The sequence below is a fragment of the Ambystoma mexicanum genome, chromosome 9 (assembly GCF_040938575.1).
Source record: "Ambystoma mexicanum isolate Mex_15411 chromosome 9, UKY_AmexF1_1, whole genome shotgun sequence".
Taxonomy (NCBI): domain Eukaryota; kingdom Metazoa; phylum Chordata; class Amphibia; order Caudata; family Ambystomatidae; genus Ambystoma; species Ambystoma mexicanum.
Genome location: NC_090931.1, coordinates 1,453,399,968 through 1,453,423,865, shown reverse-complemented (window position 1 = coordinate 1,453,423,865; position 23,898 = coordinate 1,453,399,968).

The window sequence follows — 23,898 nt, the reverse complement described above, 5'->3', positions numbered from 1 at the left end:
TTTGTTAAAGTCTTTCTCGTGTTTTTCTCTGCACGCCAAACCGGGGACGACTCCTTTGCTGTCTTTTCGCGGGCTTCTGCACAAAAGCCCTCCTTTAGGTGCCTGATAGTCTAGGGAGGCAGGATGTGAGGGAGGGATTTTCGTACACCTGCTATGGGTTCCGTTGTTAACCCAAGTCGCACTTTTGTCTGATTGGCTAAGGGGACTGGCCTTGCCAGGCCAGCCACCCTGCTGTGTGACTGACATCCAGGCTGTATGAATGGGGGAAAACTGCATGAAAAGCAGGTCTCTGGGACTGGAAGAGCAGAGTCGCCACTGGAACGAAAGAACCAACCGGGAACTGGCAGAAGAGGACCCCTACAATGACTGAACTGCCGGGTGAAGCATTGCTGCAGGTCCGAATCTCTGAATCCGACGACAGAGAAGATCCTCCAGGAAACTTCTTCCCTTGAGCTGGTGGGACCAATCAGTTTGCCCAAACTACAAGCCAGGACCCCTCCTCTGGTCGAATTCGCTGTAGTGGGCCAGATAACCAGGAAGGTCGGACCCTGCTTGGGTTTTAAGGAGCGCACCTTTTATTCGTTGTTTTGCTCTGCTGCTGGCTCCTTCCCTGTGTGGCGCAGGACCCTCCACTCTTCCTACTTCGTGTCAGTCCGACAGTCGCTTCAGGAACCGTGAGCCTGCAAGAACCGCCAGGAACGTCTGTCTCAGCTACAACTGCCTCTCTGTTTTAAGGTACTGTGTAAATCCCGGTGTCCGTTTTGGTCAGCCGTGGTGAAAGTGTTTGAAGTCTTTCTCCAACCCGAGGGCTTTTCTACCAACCAACATCGTCTGGAATCTGTACCACGAACTTTACCGCAAACTACCTTGAAATGTGTGATCTTGAGCAAAAGACTTTTGACCCATTGACTTTGGCCCTAAGACTTTTCTATCTGATCTCCTCACTGTAGTCTCTCTTGTTCAATTGCCCTGAGTACTTACCTGTTGTTTCTGTCTAATTTCTAATAACTTTGTATTTCCCTTCATTTTAAATTGCTGGAGTGCCATTTTGCTCCCACTTCATTTTGTGAGCTTAACTTGTCTGGACTTTAAGGGAAGTGGCGTGGTGTATTTATGATTGTGATTATTAACTTGCTTAGAATAGTGAAATGTTATACAACAGTTGAGTAAATAAATATGTATTCTATATATTCTTTTACTTAGAAACCTTGAGTCAGTGTTTGCCTGAATCATAGTAATTGCTGTCCTTTGTGTAACTATTTGTACTGCTCACTTACTCTTCAGATAAGTCTGGCTGCTCCGCTACTGCTACCACTATAACTGTGTAGTACAGGCTTGTACCAAAGCTGAAATTGTACTGTCACTTGTAGTCTTAATTGTGTGTAGTGTTCCCAAAGGGTACTGCATATAGTTCTGCCTAACACCCTATAATGCTCTACATCCTTGTGAATCTCAGCAGTTCAGTGAAAATGCACTCATATCCAACAGCACAATGCTCTTAAACCCACCGTGTTCCCTATGAGTCCCAGTAGAGGGAATTCACTCATATCCCACCCTACAATGCTCTACATCCCTTTGAATCTCAGCAGTACAGTAAGAATGCAATCCTATCCCACAGCACAATGCTCTTAAACCCAATGAGTCCCCTATGAGTCCCAGTAGTGGGAATGCACTCATGTCCCACCCCGGAGTGCTCTTCAGTACTGTGAGTCGCAGCAGTAGGAATGCACTCATACCCCACCCAGCAATGCTCTTCAACCCTATGAGACCCCTGTGAGACCACCAGTGGGAATGCACTCATAACCCACCCGACAATGCCCTACATCCTTGTGAATCTCAGCAGTACAGTAAGAATGCACTCCTATCCCACCCTACAATGAGGCTCTTCCTGTCTATGAGTCTGAGTTGGTGAATGCCATTCGAGTCGAATGGTGCTTTCCTCACATCCCACGTGAGGCACTATAATGCCACCTACACTGACCCTGTGTTTGCCCCAAAATGTCCTTTATGCCCAGTGATGTTTTTTTTCTTTCACATCCCCTGTGAGTCCCTGTTGTGCTGCCCTCGCGCAGCACCCTCACCCCAATTATGTTGCGCTCTCATCCCCTCTATGAATGTGATGGCGCTTACCTTACACCCCCGGGGGTCTTTTTTTCGCATGCACGCAGGCTGAGTCCCAGCAGAGGTAATGCACGCACATTCCACCCCCACGATGCTCTGGGCCCTCTGAGTCCGAGCCAGACTCTCCCTCCCGCCCGCAGGGCACGGCCTGCACGGCCTGCACGGCGCTGCTGCTGATTAATGGCGTCTCTGGGCTCGCGCACTCCATATTTCACTGAACTCTGGGAAACTCTCCTGCTCCAATAACACATTAACGGGCCTGGCCCCGGCTTCGAGCTGGCTCTGCAGGGAGCTATCAAGGATGTGGATGCGAGGGAGCTGGAGCCCCCGCAGAGAGGCCCGGAAGAGAGGCCCGGGAGAGAGGGTAACATAAATACTCCAAATGGGGTACTACACACAGATACAGGGGCGACAATGACGAGCGAGACCGTGGCAAACAGAAAGAGACGAGGAGGAGGTAATGATGGTGGCGTCAGGAGGGGACGGGAGAGAGCGACGAGGAAAGAGAATGATTATAGTGTCAGGAGGCGACTGGAGAGAAAACCAGAGAGAGAGAAGATAGGGAGAGCAAGGGGGAAAAGTGGCTGATTGGAGACCTGGTAGGAGAGAGCGAGAGGGAGAGAATAAGCGATCGAATGAATGATAGGGCCGGGAGAGAGTGAATGACAGAAGCAGAACCTGGAGAGAGAGAGAGTTCTGTGCAGATGGGAGAGAGGGGGCGAGAAGGAAAGTAGGAGAGACTGAACGAGAGAGAGAGTCAGGGCGAGACGGGAGAGAAATGTAAGAATGAGAGGCATAAGTAGCCTGCAGATGGAAAGACATTGAGGAAACTGACAGCAGACAATGCGAGTGATGAAAAGCAAAGAGGAATAATGTGGAGAAAGAGGACGACTGAGCGGGGCAATGATGAGAGGGTGGCAATAATGAAAGAGACTAAACAAGGTGAAGAGAGATGTGGAGTAGTGGTGAGACAGATGGCTGAAGAGAGGGAGAGCTACTTTTTTCCGAAGCTGCTGAACTTCGCCTTCTCACACTTTATGAGGTTTACTGCAAAACTTTGCAAACTTCACAAACTTGCAAAGTATTTTCAAGGCACCGTTAAATGCCCACAAATCAGGCTTTGCCTGCTTTACAGTACACATAAAGGATACTTAGACCTTTAAATGGTGCTTTTTTTTACAAACTCAAACAGCTGTAATGAAAATAGAATTCTGCTAACTTATGCCTGCCACGTGGGCGCAGAAATAAATTCCTGCAAACACACTATTTGCTGAAATAATTTCTCGCAAACCAATTACTTTTAGGCAAAGTTAGGATTATAGGTACACGCACGCCATGCACTGCAGACAGCAGGCTGCACAGTATACTACTTCGTGCTGCTCTTGTGAGACTGCAGTGGGAGGTAGATGGGACCACACCCTTGTGACTCCGGATGTAGCCTTTGGCTTGCTGTGTGACCATCACTTATTAATTACATTTATTAGAATAAATGTATTTGTTTTTAATGAACTTTTTAATATTATTTTATGAGGGATAGAAATGTGCAAACGGGACGCAAGTACAGTTGCTGGTTTTTATACAGCAAATGTTATGCATATTTTGTTTTCTGCCAAATGTACTTTAGCAGTAGATGGGGTCCCCTTTGCTCATCAAGTACATATTGACAGGCGGACATGCCCCCTTTGTGTCATTGGCCCCGCCCCTTTTGATAAGCCTTTGAATCATTTTATATAAAGTTTGAATAATGTTATATAAAGCTGGCATGCATTTTGATAAACCTTTTAGTAATGTTTATATAAAGGTGGCAAGGATTTTGATAAGCCTTTGAATACATTTTATATAAAGTGGGCGGGGATTTTGATACAACATAAATAATTTTTATATAAACTATAGGTCTTGGAGGCATGTGGCTATTTTTCCACCAATAAAAGTTGAATAAAAATGATTTTACATGGTGTGGCCATACCCGAGCATGTTTTGTTTATGAAGCGGACATTAAACGTTTTGAAAATATAGACAGGCAAACATGCTGGGCATTGGATGTTGCTTGGGTTGCAAAACAGTGTTCACAGCACCATAACCACAGACCCATACATAGGCAAACAAGAAACCATTAGAAAATATACAGGTCCTCATCATGAATTGGGCAGTATCCTGACTGGGATACCGCCCAACTTTATTTGCGTAGAAAAGCCCGCTCTTTCGGCACAGGTTGGGTTTTAAACATTATTCTCCATTCCCCAATGGGGAAGTTTCAGCGTAATTACTGCCAGCGGTATAACCACACGGTAATTGCACTGAAAATTCAGGTTTTTCCGGTGTATAAACATGCCATACTAATGATTGGACGGACCCTTAAATGTGGTGATAACCCCGTTAGCATAGCATTTAAGGGCTACTGCCCAACTCATGATGAGGCCCACTGTGTTCACAGCAAGAGTGCACAAAAATAAAGGCCGTATTTCAGGGGTGTATTAATGTTATAGAGAGTGAAAAATTCTGTATATGCTAGAGAGCAAAAGGTGTCTTGATAAAAAAACACAGTGGGTTAGCCTAACACACACACACACACACACACACACACAAACACACACATACTCTCTCTCTCTCTCTCTCTCTCTCTCTCTCTCTCTCTCTCTCTCTTTATCTATCTGGCTCAGTTAATTGATGACTCATCCCATCAGCTGCTAAGTATTAAAATATTTGAAACCGACATCAGAATGCTGCAACCTAACAATGAAGCCATGAGGCATGTTTAATCTCCAGATGTCATGTGCTGGGTGTGTCTCAACTGCATTTGAATGAGCCCATGGGCCTCATTACGACCCTGGCGGTAAGGGGTTAACGCCAGCGTTAGCTGCGCCGACCCCTTACCGCCAATTACGAGGTCCCTTAGCGCCATGGAGGTCTTAACACCCGCTTTCAGCGGGTGTTAAAATCCATGGCGCTAAGGGACCATGGAGTTAATTACGCCACCGTAATTTACGGTGGCGTAATTAACGCCTTCCCCACTCCCATTATGCCCTATGGGGCAAAAATGGGAATGGGGAAGGGTAAATGGGGATTGGGGACTTACCGCCCCGCCAAGGTCGGAATGGGGCGGTAAGTCCGCCAACCACCATGGCGTAAACGTAGTTTACGCCATGGTGGTAAAGTCACGGCCCAGGCGGTAACTTACCGCCTGGGTCGTAATGAGGCCCCATGCATTGTAAAGTCACCCTAGTCCCAAGTGGCGTGTAATCTCCAGATGTCATGTGCTGGGTGTGTCTAAATGGCATTTGAATGAGCCCATTCATTGTAAAGGCAATCTCTAGATGGCATGTTCAGGATGGAGGATGTTCCGATACCAGGGCTGGATGTCTTTAAAACCCATGCTTTGGAAGCTGGCCCGTACAGCGCTGTGGATTTCACAGGATCTGCACGATCTGTGGAGCCCTGGTTGGAACTGAAGACCCTCGCCATCTACAAGTCCTGTGACACAAGAGGCCTCATTTTTGAAAGAACAATAAGGTGAGATGTGTTTTATTTATTTTATGTAGCCTTGTACAGGGATGTGAAAGCATTTTTAAATAAATAGTTGTTTTTCTGACCAGGCGGGCTGGGTTTTAAAAGTGTACATTCTTTGTACACTCTTTAAATCTAAAGCAGAGTATTTCTAGTACTAGAAAGTGTTTCAAGGAGCTAACATGTGCTATCTGTAAATGGCAAAAGGTGTAAAAATGTTTGCAAGTGTTTTAGCCCAGCTATTTTAAAAGTGTGAAAGCATTTGTACACTCTTTAAATCTAAAGAAGGGTATTGCTAGTACTAGAAAGTGTTTCCAGGTGCTAACAGGTGCTTTCTGGAAATGACAAAAGCTGTACACATGTGTCCAAGTTTTTTTAGCCCAGCTGTTTAAAAGTTTAAAATATGTATACACTCTTTGAATCTAAAGAAGAGTTTTTCTAGTGCTAGCAACGTTTTCAAGGCACTAACTTTGCAGTTCTAAGTGTTTATAGCCCCAGCTATTTAATGTGCAATATAAACAAAATATATTAGTTTTTCATAGGACATGCCTGTCACGATCCATGCCCCTCACCCCCTGAGGTATAACAGCCCCCTGGCAGCAGTGGGGCTAAAGTCCTTCACACCGGCCCCAAGGGCCTTAAAACTCCATCAGAAACATACAAGGAGTCAGTCCGGGTGCCTTTGGCGCCAGGCTCATTATCAGGAATAAAGCAATAACAGTTTTGGACCTTAATCCAGCATGGAGGCCTATTACACAGCTCAGTTCTTTAGAACCAAGCCATGCGGTGTAGTGTTTTAGGTGTGGCTGGGCCTGGAACTACTTGGCCTGTAACTACTTTACCTGGGCTATTTAAACCACACCCAAACAGCAGAACCTGCTTCGTGTTATTCTGCACTCCTGCAGCGTAACGCTCACAGTGTCCAGCTCCTGCTCATCTGCTTCTCCGGCGGCCCGATCCTGAAGCCCTAGATCTGGATTCCATTAATAACCTGGAAGAACAAGAACAGCATTAGCGAGCAAGAACACTTACCTGTGAAGTAACCGGTCTTGAATCCATCCTGTGCTTCACTTACCTCACCCATCTCTGGAGTTTGCAGCAACCTGCAAAGGTAAAGAAACAAGGACAGCATTAATAACAATAGTTACCTGGGCAAGCAGCGAGTCCTGGCAGCACCCTGCGCTTCTCTTACCTCGCCCATCTTTGGGTTTCACCGCATCCTGCAAGGGAGAAGGAAGAAGGTCAGCATTAACAAAGCACTTACCTGGGCAAGCAGCGATTCGATCGCTCATCATTCTGGAACATCACTGCAACCTGTACAAAGAAGGGAAGAGAACACAGGTTAGCAATTAACACCAATAAACAGTGCAGCGCTCCGCGCAGCAATAACTCACCGTTGTCTTCGCCATCGGCTTGGCAACTCTGAGATTGCAACTATCCCTGTGAAAACAAAAAGAGACATTGTTAGGGAACAGCATAGTGGAGCAAGACGCCGAGAAGACAGAGAAAACAGAGGGAAATAAAGAGACAGAACAAAGACGGAAAAGACATTATAACTCACCTGGAAGACAGCAAGCAGAGTCAGAGTCACAGCCGGTCTGGACCTGACATAAGGGCACGCGGACCAATGAAGCAACTAGGTCCACAGAACGCCCGCACCAACCACACGCCCCTGCACAGAGATGCAGGACGGAGAGTTCAACACACAAAAACCTAAGGTGAGCAATAACCCCAAGGGAGGGGATTTGGACCAGAGGGAGGTGGGAGTCCACCCATCACAGAACCAGTATTTCAACCCTCCATTCTCCTGTTATAGGTGCTACCCAACGTCTGGCACATAACCAAGCAGAGAGGGCTCCAGGATAGTGCTTATACCTCCATCCAGTATCGTGTGGCGCCCCCGTGGATACCAAGTGAGCGTAACAATGCCTGAATGGAAGTGAGTTTTAGGCTAAACAGCACATGTTTCTTGAAATGCTGGGTCACTGGTGCTGTGTGCTTTTTAAACATGCTGTGAAAGCTATTTTATTTAAAGTTTGTTGTACAATCTAGCCCTGTGTATTTTTGTTTAAAGGGGCAACCAGCAATTTAAAACAAAATGTGTTAATTCTTGGTGGGGACTTTTCTTTGTTTAAATGAATACTAGTGCTAGGGTTTAGCGCTACATGCACAGATGACACTGCGCGCACAATAATTGCAGTTTAAAACGTCTGTAAATATTAATTTGGTTTTAGGCAATTAAACATTTTTAAATGCAGTTTGGAATATGCACACATGTGACATGAGTCATTGTGAAGGAAATCTGACATTTTTATAGCACACCACCAAAAAAACGAAAATGCTGATTTAGACAGTATTGCAAACTAACACATTTTAGCCCTTGACAAAGCCAATAGGCATGGCATTATGGTATTTATACAGACATAGGGAAGATTGCTTAGCAGACACAGGTTTATTTTATAACACATGTGTTATTTTAAAACAAATATTTGTTTTGGTTGGAGAGGCTATTAGACATGTAAGCTTATCAACATTTTTAGATAGCCACCCTCAGAAGCTCTATGCAGCGTGGGCATTCTATGTGTAAAATGAAAATGACTATATTTTAGTATTTAGAAAATGCACAACACTATTGGTTCTAGAAAAGCAGTTGTGAACACAAGCTATCGCTGCTTTGTGAGGTGTGATTTTCTAATTGTGGCCCCTGACAAAGTGAATAGGCATAGTGAGCCTTGTTTAAAGTAACCACAGTGACAAAATGAAAATACTATTACAACTGAGCGTGATGGTCCAAGTGTCCCTGTGTCTGTTGTTTTCTTAACTGTGCATCATGAATTTAACATATAGCTGCAACTTTTATAAAATAATGAGGCTTTTGCCGGTGTCTCACAGATCAGCGAGAATCAGGGTGTTACATTTTGGCTCGTGTGTAAATATTAATATTAGAATGTACTGATTCTATATTTTGTTTGTAGAAATGGCTCTAATAAATGATTTTAAAAAGTCCCCACGGGGCAGGCTGCTTTGTGTGGATCAGCAAATTCTGAATGTTTTGAGAGCAGAGGGATGGGTTTGCCGGTCTGTACTGGATCTCTTGCAGGTGCTGGGATAGGGCCAATTTTCTACGGATCAACAGAGCTTATACACCATAGGAGCTGCTGCTACCAAGATATGAAGCGCTGAATTTTGACAACCAGTGCTACAGAGTGTGAGGCCCGAGGATGGGTCACCCTGGCTGTTGATCGTAAGGGCCCAAGGAATGTCTGGGGGACCCCTACAATCAAAGTTGTTTTTTAAAAAAAAATGTATTCATCATTGGGGTATCATTGTTGCTCATCATCAAGGACCACATGGAGTTGTCTTTTTTTGTTTTTGATTCATCCAGAGCGGCCTGAGAAATGTCTGGGGGGGGGGGGGGAGAAATGTGGAGCTCTTTTTTATCTTCTTTTTAATTCATCCAGAGAGGCCCGGGGATTGTCCCAACGTAATGTTTTTACTGATGTGATGGATGGATCGCTATATGCTGAATGATTTATTATAATTTCTAAAGCTATGTTGTGTGTGATATATACTACAAATGTTTTATACAGTTTTTAAGCATTATATCATGTTTTTTATTTACAGATTCTTGTTAGGTAAAGAAGGACAATTCATTTGCAAGAATTCACATAGCGCTTAAATGTCAGATATAGACGCGGAAATATAGCAATGTTTGTTTTATTAATTCCTCGAAGGCTGAAAGGCAAACCGCCTGCTGTGATTTAACCTCACCTGGGAGGTGCACGTATAGTTATGTATACATATTTTTTTAATGCACAGGTATTTTTCATTATGGATACCAGGCTACAACACAATTTAGCGTGTGTGCTGGCTTGCACTTCTAGTTGCAGAAAGAGTTATTTTGTCAAAAAACATTTAGAAAACTCCCACACTGCAATATCACATATCCCTGATAATAATATTTAGTTTAAGAGTTGCTGGCAACCTTTTAACAACACCTTGCAACAACAGTTTAAACACCTTTGGTTTGTAGAAGGTTTGCCCGAGAGTCTCAACGATGATCGTTGTTACCACCGAGCACGGTGAGTATAATCATTGTGGATGATTTGATGACTGAAGGGGGTCAGAATGCCAAATTACTAGAAAGAGCCTTTACTCAATATTCCCATGACTGCAATCTGAGCATTTTCCTACAAAACCTGTTCAAAAAGTTCAAGAGCGACAGATCTATAACGCTAAATGCTAGTTATATAGTGTTATTTAAAACCGCCATGATAAATAACAATATGCCGTGACAGCCCGCCAGACGTATCCAACCAAAATGCATTTTTTCATGGAGGCTTTTGAAGACCCATCCAGTGTCTTATTGATATCTCCTTGTTGATTTAAAAACAACCACTTTAGAGGATTCTAGATTTCGCACCGATATATTTCTGCCGGAGCGACCCATTGTTTATATCCCGAAAAAGACATCTAAAAAACAATATTGAGGGCAATATTGCATCAGTAGCCAGTCCTGCTTAGACCATGTCGACACGCATACGAAGAAACATTGTGCTGATGAAAATGCTTGTATATGCCACCACTCAACAACGCAAGGCCATTCTAGCTGCAGCTTCTGTAGATTTGGTGGTCGCTATTGCAGAGATTGTTCAGAACACTTTACAAGAACACTTTAAAGGGACATGTCCCCCTAACAAAACATTGAATAGTGTGTTGAAAAAGAAAAAGAAAGTCATACAGAAACTGAGCGATAAGCAAATATAGCTAAGGGTTAAAAGAAAAGTAGTCTTGCAGGCCGGTGGGTTCATAGGATCGCTCATAGGCATTGCCCTTCCGCTAATCACCAGCTTGCTTGGGGGACAATAATGGAACACACACACAAAATATATTTGGTGGACAAGCGTCAATTAGAATGCCTGACGACTCAAACACCCACGCCGGATTGCGATATACGAAAAATTGTGACCGTGCATCTCGGTGCGGAAATGAAGGTTGTTTTAATCAGATCTGATTTAACGGTGCATGATAAAGCAGCCTTATATTTAAATATTCTGCATAAATACTGAAACCACGCTCGACACGGAGATGCAGAGAAAAACAAACTAACTTTAAACATGCCGCCCGAAGAGTTATACGTAATAAAAAGATCAGGTTTTCATATAGCGCTTCATGCACGTTTGATTTCACTTCTAAGCACTGGAACACATAGCTGTCGTCATTATGTAATATCATTTTACTCCCTTTATGGACCTTTCAAAGATGAAAGGCTGAATTGGTACCTCCAGTTTTTTGAACTTGCAGACTGGACCCATGCCAGCGATTAACATATCAAATATCCTCAGACGTTTTCATGGGTTTGATAAAGAGGCTTACTAGTTCTAGGACCCCCTCTAATATAAGGTTGCACTTTTGCACCTGCCAAAAGCATGCTTGTTAAACGTCTGTTTCTCTCATGGAACGCCCAGCTTTTCATATTTGCCTGGAGGACCACGGGGGCCAGTAGTTTCGGTTGGATTGTCCACTTTGCGGTTGTACTAAGCCGGATGTGCATATGGTCTTTCCACCTCTGCAATGGCAGAGAATTTTAAAAAGGATGGTCTGGATGGTTGCCCAGAGCAATGGCAAAGGTGGAAATTAAGTCATCACGTTTCTGTTTTGCTAAAGTCACCCAGAGTGGGTCAGGTATTCCCAGATGTGGGCCCCCGAGCTTGCCCCAGGCTACATCTCCTGATCATGTCTAGTGAGGAGGAAACATTTCAGGGATTGCTTGTGGTCTCGTGCAGAAGGAATGTGAACTTGCAGTTGGGGCTGGACTGCCCCTTTTGGGGTGAGACCAAGCCTGATTTGAATATGTTCTTTCCCCTTCTGTCATGGCCTGGCAGACTGAGAAGCAATGGTCTGAAAGGTTCCCCAGAGCAAAGGCAGTGGTTAAGATTCCTTTATGATCTTGCAACCATCAAACTTCAATACCGTAGAAGTGGCCTAATCCAATGTTTTCGAGGAAGAATTGACCAATTTCTTTGTTTTTAACTGAAAAAACATGTTTAAAATAAAATATATATGGGGATGGGGTAAGCTATATTAATAAAGGCAGGGGGAAGTAGGGCAGGGTGCGGAGGGTCTCCCCTCGCAGTAAAAAATAAATAATTTGGTCACTTCACTCTTTTGAAAACATGGATTCAGTCAAATCACCTACATTCATCAAACTTCAGTTTTCGAGACTGAAATGAAACCATGTTTGCTGCACACAGGTACTTCATATGGATCGCATTTTGGTGGATAAAGGTTTACAGGCCTGCTTCGCAATGAAGACCAATGCATTTCTATCTTAATTCAGTTGTATTTTACTCCTAAGTATGATAGCAATTTACAACTGGACATGGTGTGGGATGATTCACAAAGTTACCATTAGTAACTCTAACTTACTCCTATAGATGGAAGAGTATCTCAGCAGTAAGTTAGCGTTACTAAGAGGAATTTAATTGTGAATTGAGCTGTCTCCCTAAAGGAGTAACACAGAGTTGTTGCTCCTGGTAACTTCTTTGTTAAATCAGCTCCACGCATCACAAGGAACTATGTCCGAACATGTGAAACCTAAGACTGTCAGGACTCACACATGCTTCCCATGTTCATAAAGAGAACACATTTACACCTACAAATGTGTGCTTCCGTAAGCATCATTTACACAGTATGTACATTATGATGATATGTTATTTATAGCGTACTTAATACCCAGAGGTTTCTAAGCGCAGATCCAGGGATCGAACCTGTGTTCCTCCGTGTTGTCTTGCTTCTAAGGCGAGCACGTTGCCGCTGAGCTATCCTCCTGAGACAAGTGTGTAGTCTTTGCCCAAACGTATGCGTACCACGCAGGAGTAGATTTCTCTTTGAATCACGTGTAAAGCCGTTTGTAAATAGGTCATAACCAACCCATTCGTAAATGTACACGGCTGACATTAGTAAGTCACACTTGCCCCCAGTAAAAAAGCACTGTAAACCTGGACCTTCAATTCAATTCAGTGTTTTATTTACTTTAACATTTTTTATTTCATAAACACAACCAGTCAGCCATTTGACATTAGAATAAAACATAAGTATATCAAACAACTGGAAAGTAACAATGATGGTTTTCCTTATAACATTACACAATTAGAGGGAAAGGAAGGAAGGAAGGAAGGAAGGAAGGGAGGGAGGGAGGGAAGGAAGGAAGGAAGGAAGGAAGGAAGGAAGGAAGGAAGGAAGGAAGGAAGGAAGGAAGGAAGGAAGGAAGGAAGGAAGGAAGGAAGGAAGGAAGGAAGGAAGGAAGGAAGGAAGGAAGGAAGGAAGGAAGGAAGTAGAAGTACATAAATAGTAAAAACAGTTCTGACTAGATTCGATAATCATATTCATAAATTAAGTTAGCATTACATAAGTACTCAAAAGAAGCATGTTAAATCAAACTAACGGCGACAATAGTTTCACGGAAGCATAAATATTCAAACGTAACCCATGTTTCATCCATAAACATCAGGAAAGTCTCCCCATATATCCCAAAACCTGTCCATGTCTCCAGTGTTTTATTTAGATAGTAGCCATGATGTTGGCGTAGCAGATGATGCTAATGTCTGCCAATCCCACCAAGATCAAATTCTTCCTCATCGGTCCCCCTAAAAAAACAACAGCATGTCCAAAAGTGGCTTGATGATTTGGAACTGGAAACCCTGAAGCTGTCAGACTCGGCCAAGTTCCGAGGCTGTGTTGATAGCACTCTATCCTCTCCATCAAAGAGTACATAACCAAGAAAGCCCAAACATCCTGGATGCAGATCGCCACACTCCCACCACTCCTCTGTGCAGCTTCCACACTGAGGTGCAGCTCTTGTGATCTCCCCCACATTGACAGCAGAAATGCCCTGTTGCCAGGTTCCAAGACGTGCATCTGGCCCCCCTCAAGTCTGTCCACCATGCCCCATCCCACCACATTACTGGGGCCAGCAAATTCGACCGCATCTCTCCCTTCGTGCACAAGCTTCACAGGCTCCTCCCCCCAATAAGAATCCTATTAAAAAATGTTGCATCATCTACAAAGCAGTTTTGAATGCCACACCAATGTACTAGGTGGCTAAAATCCTCACCCCTCGAGGCTCTGACCCCTCGCATAGGAAATCCATCAAAAGTTTGGAGTCAAAGCTACCTTATAAAGAGAAGACACACAATCAGTCCTTCTCCTGCCACCCACTCCTCTACCATCTCGAAGTCTATTCCGTTGAATGTGTTTAATGCCACTACCATCCTCCAGTTCCTCAAAACACTAAAAAAGTTGCTCTCCCATCAATACCTCCAACATGACTATCCGTCTGCCAACAAACTTTTTCAGAAGAGAAATGTCTTCATCACCTTCCTGAAAGCAAGGTGATTAGTTAATTTCTTGATGGAGAAGGGAAGCTCATTCCATATGATGGTAGCAGCTACAGAGAAGGCCCTGCCTCCTATCCGTGCTCGCCAATAAGATGGCACAATGAGAAGGTCGGCAGTAGTGGAGCGCAACACGCGGGTGGGAATATAGCGTGTGAACTTGACTTGAAGGAATTCAGCTTCCAAGCCGTGTACAGCCCGGTGCACGATACACAGAGCTTTAAACCTAATACATTGACTCACCGGGAGCCAATGAAGAGACCGTGGTACAGGGGAGATATGGCCTCCATAAGGGGAGCCCGTAGCCATTCTAGCGGCCAGATTCTGTAAACGCTGCAGTCTCAGAATAAATCCCTTTCGCTGAGCCAGATATAGAGAGGTACAATGGTCCAGGTATGATAGTATAAGAGCAGCTACCACCCGTGGACGAAGAAGCTCAGGAATCAGGGGGAGTACTTTCTTTAGGACTCTAATCTGAAAGTGGCCTGCTTGGCAAACGGTAGTGATCTGGTTCTCCATAGAGAGAGATGCCAATGTATCACACCCAGATTTTTCACTTTCTTAGTAGGAATGGGAAGGTTGCCAAAAGATATAGGCCAGAAAGAGGACACCCAAAGTGAAGGATCAGGAGGGCACCTCACCACCAAGACCTCTGTCTTGTATCTGTTTAGTTTGAGCCAGTTGTCGTTCATCCACTTACCGACAGCAGTCAGGCATCTTTGGAGGCACAACGCCATCTCAGACTGATCTAGATCTAAACATATCAGGATCTGAGTGTCGTCGGCGTACGAATAACACCAGATGCCGAAGGAGTGGATGAGACAGACAATTGCCCAAATATAGATGTTAAAAAGAATTGGAGACGGGGAGGAACCCTGCAGTACTTCACAGTTTAGAGGGCTTCTTAAAACAAGAAAACTACAGATGTGTTTAAAGAACATACAATGATACCATGACTTGTAATGGGAGATACAAAAATCTATCTATGAGTGAAATATTCACTACAGAAAACAACATAATACTTGTAATACATATAGAGAGTAGTTTTCAAAATGTACTATTGGAATAGCTTCCATTGTCTGCCCATAAATTGCACGCATATATCAAGGAACACTGGTCAATGTTTAAAACAAGATGATACGAGAGTGTTACCCCATCCCTCCTGGGGGAGGGGTTCCCATATCCTCAGAATCGGCTTCTTGGCAGCCACGACACCCATGAATAATGAGAATTGCTCAGGGTAATATGAAAGAACTCGAAGACCGACTCATCGGCCAAGCTGGGATGGACCGTACTCGATATGGACACCACTCTGTTCCACCATAGGTTCATCTTCTGATGGGCCCACAACATGGGGTCTACAGCAATTTAATGGACAACTATTTTGGACTCCAAATCACACTAGCCATGGGCATGGCATTCAATGAACAGGGGTCATGGGAGTTGGAGTCCAAAACATCTGGTGAGATGCAGGTTCAGACCCCTGGTCTAAACCTCTAGCTTTCATTTTACCACTCCAGGAGTATGCTGGCTATGAGACATTGGGCCTCATTACGAGGTAGGTGGTAAGGAATTACAGGCACCGGTAAGGACACTGGTGCCGGTAATCCCTTACCACCCTATTCCAAGGTCCCTTAGCGGGTCCCTTCCTTAACGCCTGGTTTTACCAGGCGTTATGGAAGGGACCCGTTAAGGTACTCAAGAGCTGATAACGGTACCGCAAATTGCAGTACCGTTATTAGCTCCATCCCCATTCCCATTGAGCCCTATGCGGGCTCGAATGGGAATGGGGAAGGGTTCCCGGAATGGGGACTTACCGGGTCCTCCAAGGTTGGAATGACCCGCTAAGTAACTATTTCAGGAACCCCGACCCAGAATGCGGTAAGGGGGTAGCCATGGTGCTAGTAGCACCATGGCTACCTCCTACCTCGCTATGAGGCCCATTGTCTCGATGTTCAAAATATCCTAATATTTGTTTTATTTGTGCTTGATTAATCTAGTGCAATTTGTTTAATGTTCAGTCAGCTTCTCGTTCAAACGTCATTGTCAAGGCTGCTGCCAATGGCCTGCAAGCCTGCTGTTAGCAACTTGTGATATGGTGCGAGTGCTCAGCATTTTGCAGCTTATTCAAGTGGAGTGAAGTGTTGTGGATTGATGCATGTGGTCATTCAGGGATAGCTTGCTGCGATAGCTTGGGGCAGCAGGTTCTATCCCCATGTCGTTGGTTTTAATCCTTGTGGGATGCATTGGAAGGACAGGCATGTGTAGAAGTGTGCAATTTTGCTTTTGGTGATTCAATAACATTGTATACTGATCTAATTTAAAACAAGCATTCAGAATGATTACAGTTTGGGCTTTTTTGTAGGCATGGAAAAGGCACTTGCCGGGCACTGCAAGAGTGGTATTAACTGGCCATTGATGGTAGCAGGTGCAAAATTGTGTGACTACCTGTTAGCAGTGCCTGGCAAATGCCTAATACTTGTACACAAGCCAAAACTTTTGGATTTCCCAATGTTTGTTTTTATAAAGCGAGGGGCTGAGGGCAGACATTGTTGACATTTGTATCACACCAGTAGCAGGTTTACAATTCTAATTATGTCATTGGGCTTCATTACGATTTTGGCGGTAGCCATGCCGCTATTGGCGGCATGGCTGCCGCCAAAATCGGGTCCGGGTTCCCAGAATGGGGAATTACCAGGCCATTCCGAGTTCGGAGGGCCCGGTAATTCCTCCCTCCAGGAACCCGGGCCCAGACCTTCCCCATTCCCATTTCAGCCCCCACAGGGCTGAATGGGAATGGGAGAGGGAGCTAACAACGGGCCGATTACGACCGGCCCGTTGTTAGCTCCCTCTTCCCCTCGCGGGACCCGCTCTGCACATCTGGTAAAACCAGACATGCAGAGCGAGTCCCGCGAGGGGACCTCGTAATGTGGCGGAACGGTGTTAACCGGTCTGTATCCTTTTGCGGCACCCATTAACCCATTCCGCCACTCTCGTAATGAGGCCCATTAACTCTCAGAAGACTGCTTAGAAAAAACACTGGTGTGCACTTCAGGTGCAAAGTTTGATGGTAAGGCTTGAGTAAAGCGAGCTCAAAGAGTTCCCAGGAGGAAGTGTTTTGGGTGGAAAGGGGCAGGAACTGGGTGGCAATGGCCATAGGTATTAGCATGGCCATGGGCAGTCAATGGATGTGCAAATAACAAAACAACACTTACAAGCTGGGTGTCCATCGACATATGCAATTTCCCCCCCATCTGTACTCTAATGCAATAGTTTTGGCTTATCGGAGTCGCAAGTCACACCTACTAGCCCAAACTAAAAAATGGATCAAACTTGTTAGACATTATCTGCTTCATTCAAACATTCATGGTTCAATTCACAGAAGTCACAAAATGACCCTTGCATGCTCTGCTGTGATGCTTGAGCTAAAATATGGCGCTGGTGCGCAGTGTTTTCTGGGGGTGCTCAGAGCCATAATGGATATTTATTCCATGCTTCAGTGGAAGCTGCACTTGTACACAGATTTTCACTTGGTTAGCAGTATTTCACTGAAAAAGATGTTTTCAACGTTATTCGTTGCTGAGATTGGTATGCATGCCTCAGCCAAGGACACAGCGCTGGGAAAGCTAGGATCCACAGGTGCCGGCTGGTACCCAATAAGGTTTGTTATGGTTTGCTATGCCCGTGCTAAGGTTGAAGATGAGTTATGGAATTGTTTGCCGTAGTGCCTTAGGAGAGGGAAGCGCTTTGCTCTTTGGAGTTACCGTCGGTCGACCCGGCCGGCAAACAATGGTCACTCATCAATGCACAAGCGCTAATACCAGAAGGTTTGAGAAATTATCACCCCTTTTGAGGAAGGCATATACTGCAGGGCTCTGGAAAGGTCAGGCGGGAAAAGCAGAAAGACCTCAGTCGGAGGGGGGATGCCTTGTTCTGAAATCCCCATGGGATGTGGTGCTCTTGGCTTGGCTGTTACCAGGGTCTTTCAGCCACTTCTGGTGAGATGAGGAATTCAATTACGCCCATGGTGACGTATTCTTGTTAACTTATTATCTTTTCTGTGATTTATTTCTGTGCTATCACTTATTGCTTTATGTATGTTTAACTATGAATAAATCGTTGTATAAGAGTACTCATTCTCTAACTGCATTTGTGAGTGTGAGTCATTGCTTCCGTCTACCTGCGTTCAAAGTATTTGCTCTGCTTTGCAAATGTACTGGTGATAAATAAATGTCCGTGCACTCTTGGTGAGCACTACATAATTTGACGCTGTGAGCAGAGTGTTTGTGATGAATTGCTCCAAATATTAAAGAATCTGTGTTTGAACGCAGATAGGCTCCGCTTATATTGCAAGCAACAGTTTGCTTTCATTTGGCAGTGAGTGTTAGAGTGTATTAATCTGTTTTTTTGGTGTGTACATGCTTGTGCAAGTGAAGGAGTGACTGCAGAGGAAAAATAAAAAAAAGCGGTTTTGCCATTTATTGTAATGATGAATAGTTTGTTCAGAAAAAAGGTCGTTCCCGCTGGCGGTGAATGTCCCGATATGATGATCCCAGGGTGGCGCTATGGGCCCATATGATAAATTGGCCCAAGTGTGGGCATGTGGCACAGGGTTGAGTGAACCATGGGACGATGGTTTAGGGGAGGCTGCTCCGTCAGGGGTTATGTTTTGTTTACAACAGATTTCAGTAGAGAGAGGAAAGGAATGTGCCGAACTAGGCAGGTGGGGTTGGGTTCTCCTGCATTCCTACAGAAAGATACATCAGAAAAATGTGGAGTTGGAAGGGAATATTTTACGAAGAGTTGGCTGCTGAATGGCAGATTGCTTTAATGCAACAATTACAAATGAACGAATATCAGACTGTGGCATAGAGGGCCGCAGTCAGGGTGGCCCAGTACAAATATAGGAAAAGACGAGGGGGGTCAACCAAAGGAAAGTGGCAGCTGTAATTGCTACCGCAGGGGTGGATTGGGATCCCCATAGGTGGGATGGAGAAATGTTTGACTCAACAAGCCCCAAGGGCAGCTCGGAAGGTGAGTCAGATTCTAAAGCAGAACTTAATCAAGTTGGTTAGAAGATGACGTGCAGGACCGCACCCGCAGAATCCTGCAGGTGGGGTTGTGGATTTAACCATGCTGGAAGATTACACTCAGCAGGAGGTTGGGGAAATCATTGCTCTTTTAAGGCAGAAGTCAGGGGAACCTTTACAGACATGGATGGTGAGATTGCTAGATGGGGGCGCAGCAGGGCTGTTGGTGGACACGACAGACTCACCGCGCTTCCTGCCTTTGTCAACTGACACCAGTGTACAGGAGGTCTTAAGGGCAGGGCCGCCCCCTGAAGATGATGGGCAAGCTTCACAGGTGTCTTTGTTGCTCCTAGAAGCCCAGGCTTGTAACCGCAAGTATCGTATTACCATGGACTGGCCTAGCGAGGAAAAGAAGTGGTACACTTTGAAAGAGGTGATTCAAAGGTCAGAGAGCATGCTATCAAGGAGGCAATTCATGTAGATGCACCAGGACACATGGGGGCCATGCCGCTTTCAGTTTCAACCAGGAATATGGTGATAAGAACTGCCCCACCCGCATACAAAAGTGTCATTATGACATTGCTAGTAGGTATGATGGGCAAACCCACTGATGAAGTAGTGGATGCCATCGGACAACTGGCAGACTTAGGGGAATGGGACAAGAGTGAAGACAAGCCGCGGGAGAGAGAGTGGCATAGTGAGAGAAGAACTGAAGGCAGGAGACAAGATAGTAGAGACTCCTGAGTGTCCAGGAAGGAGATGTTTTTGGCCTTTTTAAAGGATGGTGTGCCACGAGAAGAAATTGATGGCATTGAAACCAGGGTAATGTATGAACTATACAAAAAGAGAGGGCTTGCAGCCAAAGAGCACTATAAGCAGGTCAAGAAACAGGTGGTGGCTAAGCCACAGAGGAATACCTTACCTTCACCCCCTCCTGAGGAAGAACAGGAAGAAGGGTCTATGGGGATTCCTTCCCCGTACCAACCAACATATGCTGATTTAAGGAAGGTTTTGAGTGCAATGTTAGAGGCGGAGTCAGGTTACACTCATTCAAAATTTGACTAGGGTTACGGCCAAGCTCCGGCAGCATCTGCTCGCATAAAAGTTGATAGGCGGCCCCTTGGTAAGATTTTTTGGGGGCCGGAAAATACGCAAGGGGTGCGTGCATTGATAGACACTGGGGCAGAGGCCTCTCTTATTCATGGAAATCCAACACGATTCAAAGGCAGACACTTTACCATTACAGGTCTAGGGGGGAAGGAGACCCCCGCAGTACAAATTGAGGTGGAGATGAAAATAGGCAATTTGATCATGCAGAAATACCAAGGGTCTCATTAAAACCCTGGCGTTGGACCATGGTGCTATTAGCACCATGGTCCATGCCGGATTCCGCCATGGTGGATGGCGGATTTACTGTGCCATTCCAAGGTTGGCAGGGCGGAAAAAATCCCCATTCACCATGGCCCCTTCCCCATTCCCATTTTTGGCCCATAGGGCTCAATGGGAATGGGGAAGGCGCTAATTACGGCACCGTAAATTACGGTGCCGTAATTAGCACCAAGGTCCCTTAGCGGGATGGACTTTAACGCCTGCAAAAAGCAGGCGTTAAAGTGGGAATCTGGCATTAAGGGTTTAACGGTGCCGCAGCCTTTTACAGCGCCGTTAACCCCTTAACGCCAGGGTTGTAATGAGGCCCCAAGTGTTGATTGTCCCGATACCTGAGTACATAATTGGATTTGACATTTTAGAAGGATTAACTTTGGGACTTGGAGGTAAAACGTATCAGTTTGGTTTGAGTGCATTGACCTGCAGACCCGTTACTGTAGGAAAATTGAAGATGCCCCCAGTGCAGGTACCTGTGGCGACCAAGCGGGTAGCGATGAAACAATACTGCATTTCCGGTTGGGCACAAGGAAATTTCAGACACCATCAAAGGGTACGTAGAGGCGGATGTGTTACGCCCTATTACTACCGCGTGGAACAACCCACTCTGGCCTGTCAAAAAAGGAGACGGATCTTGGAGGATGACCATGGATTACCGCACGTTAAATAAACACACTCCTCCCTTAGTGCCTGCAGTCCCAGATGCCATTACCTTGATTGAGAATGTCCAAAACCAAAAATTTGAGGGGACCTGGTATGCAGTGGTAGATTTAGCCAATACTTTTTTCTCTGTGCCAATTGCTGAAGAGTGCCAAGAGCAGTTCGCATTTTCTTGAAAGGGGGGTCAGTGCACCTTCACGAGGTTACCTATGTGGTACATTCATAGCCTGACCATCTGTCACCGGCTGGTGGCAGAGCACTTAGACAAGATACCGTGTAAACCTGACATACAAATCTCTCACTACATTGATGATATTTTGATTCAGGGCAAGGATGAGCAAAGTGTGCAAACCCAGTTAGAAGTTATTATGGAAAGATTGAAGAAGAAAGTGTGGGAGATTAACCCAAACAAAATTCAAGGGCCAGCTGAGACAGTGATATTCCTAGGGATTCAGTGGCATAACGGGTATCGAGTGATGGTGCCGAAGGCCAGACAGAAAATATTTGACTTCACTAATCCAATGAACAAAAATCAAGCTCAGCAATTCATAGGGTTGTTTGGATTTTGGAGACAGCACATTCCCCATTAAGGGCAGATACTGGCCCCCCTCTACAAAGTGACAAGAAAGAAATATGAGTTTCAGTAGGGGTAGGAGCAGCAAAAATCATTTGATTTGGCGAATGACATTGTGCAGCAGGTGCTTGATTTGTGGCCAATGAAGGAAGGTGAAGTGGAATTAAACTTGTCTGTGCAAGACAATTACGCTAACTGGAGTGTGTGGCAGAAACAAAACAGGAAAAGTGTGCCATTGGTGTTCTGGAGTCGTAAGTTGCCCGATGCTGGTAACGCATACACTCCATCCGAGAAGCAGTTGCTGGCATGTTACTGGGCCCTTGTCGATACTGAGCAAATGACAGTGGGGCATGATGTATTGATGAGGCCGGAAATCCGATTATGCAATGGGTGTTGAGCTCTCCTAAAACACACAGAATAGGACATGCTCAAGAAGCCAGCATAATTTAATGGAAATGGTACATTCAAGACAGAGCTAAATCAGGGAAGGGTGGGGTTGCAAAATTAAATGAGCAAGTAGCCAACATACCACCCTCAGATTACACACCACCGGAAGTGTCTGAGAAACGCGAGTCTACCGTGAAATGGGGAGTACTTTATGGCGATCTGACCGTACAGCAGACAGAGCATGCCTGGTTTAAAGATGGCTCGGCTCAATTTGTGGGAACCGAGCGATACTGGAAAGCGGTGTCAAACAATCCCAAGACTGAAAAGATTTTGACAACATCCGGGAAAGGGAAGAGCAGTCAGTTTGCAGAACTTTACACAGTTTACCAAGCATTGAAACAAGAGACACCTGGTTGATGTCATTTGTACACAGATTCATGGTCAGTGGCGAATGGGTTGGCGGAATGGCTGCCAACCTGGCAAAATAATGGGTGGAAGATTCATTCAAAAGAGTTGTGGGGAAAAGGACTGTGGCAAAATATGTTATCACAAAGTGAAGTCACTGTGTATCGTGTGGATGTGCATTGTGCTACAGATTCATTAGAACGTTGGTTTAATTCTGTTGCAGATGAACACACCAAGATTTCATCTGTGGATGTGAAGGCTCAGGAAGACAAATTGGAGGGTTTGGCCAAATGGGCTCACCAGAAATGGGGGCATCTTGGAGATAAGGCTACTATCAGGTGGGCACAAGCTCGAGGTAGGGGTATTCCTTTAGAGGTAGTGAAAACAATCATTTTGCAACGTCCGGTGTGCCAACACCAACAGCATAGGCCTATCCCTCAGATTGTACAGGGAATGTTGCGGAGAGGAAAGTTACCAGGTCAAATTTGGCAGATCGATTATATCGGTCCTCTGCCAATAAGCAAAGGCTGTCAGTATGCATGGACCATTGTAGATACATAGGGCCTAATTACGTGAATGGAGGTAATGAAAAAAGGAAGGCGGAATGGTAATACCGGCATCGTTAACGGGTCCGGGGCATTATGACCCGACAACCCGCCAATACTGGCACTGCCCGAACCGTGGCCCCTCATACTGGCATGGGCACGTACACGCGCCCCTTCGATGAGTAAATACCGGCATGCTGGTAATAGGAGGACATCACAACCCACGCGGGCATGCAAATACCAGCATCCCGAAGGCGGTAATCAGGGCATGCACGATGGCGGCCATACAAGCATCGTGGACCACCCGTAAACAGCAATCATCAATCAAGCCAACTGCCACAGGTGAACACAATCACCACAGGTGGACTCAATGGAGCCTGGCCCAGTTTAAAAGGAGTACACCCACACACCACACCCCTTCCTACACCAAAATGATACCACTAGCTGTTGCAATCATGGCGCTGGAAGACATTCCTATACTGCTACAACTACAGCAACAACAGCAACTATAACAACAACTACAGCAGCAGCAACAGGCAGCACAGAGTAGACGCAGGAGGAGAAGGAGGGCGAGAAAGGCCCAGCAATTACCACCAGTGCAGCCAGTAGTACCTCGTATGCAGCCTCTAATCCCTTGCATCAGACCCAGTCCATTCAATCTAACCCCTGACCAGATCCATACCCTGTACCGGTTGGACCGGGACACCATCACCACCATAGTGGACATGATAGGCAAAGACATTGCCAGCCTCATAGAAATATGCACTGCCATCCCCCCGCTACTAAAGGTGGTGTCTGTGCTCCACTTCCTGGCCACAGGCACCTACCAGCATACAGTGGGACAGCTGCATGGCATTTCGCAACCACTATTTTCACGCTTGCTAGACCAAGTG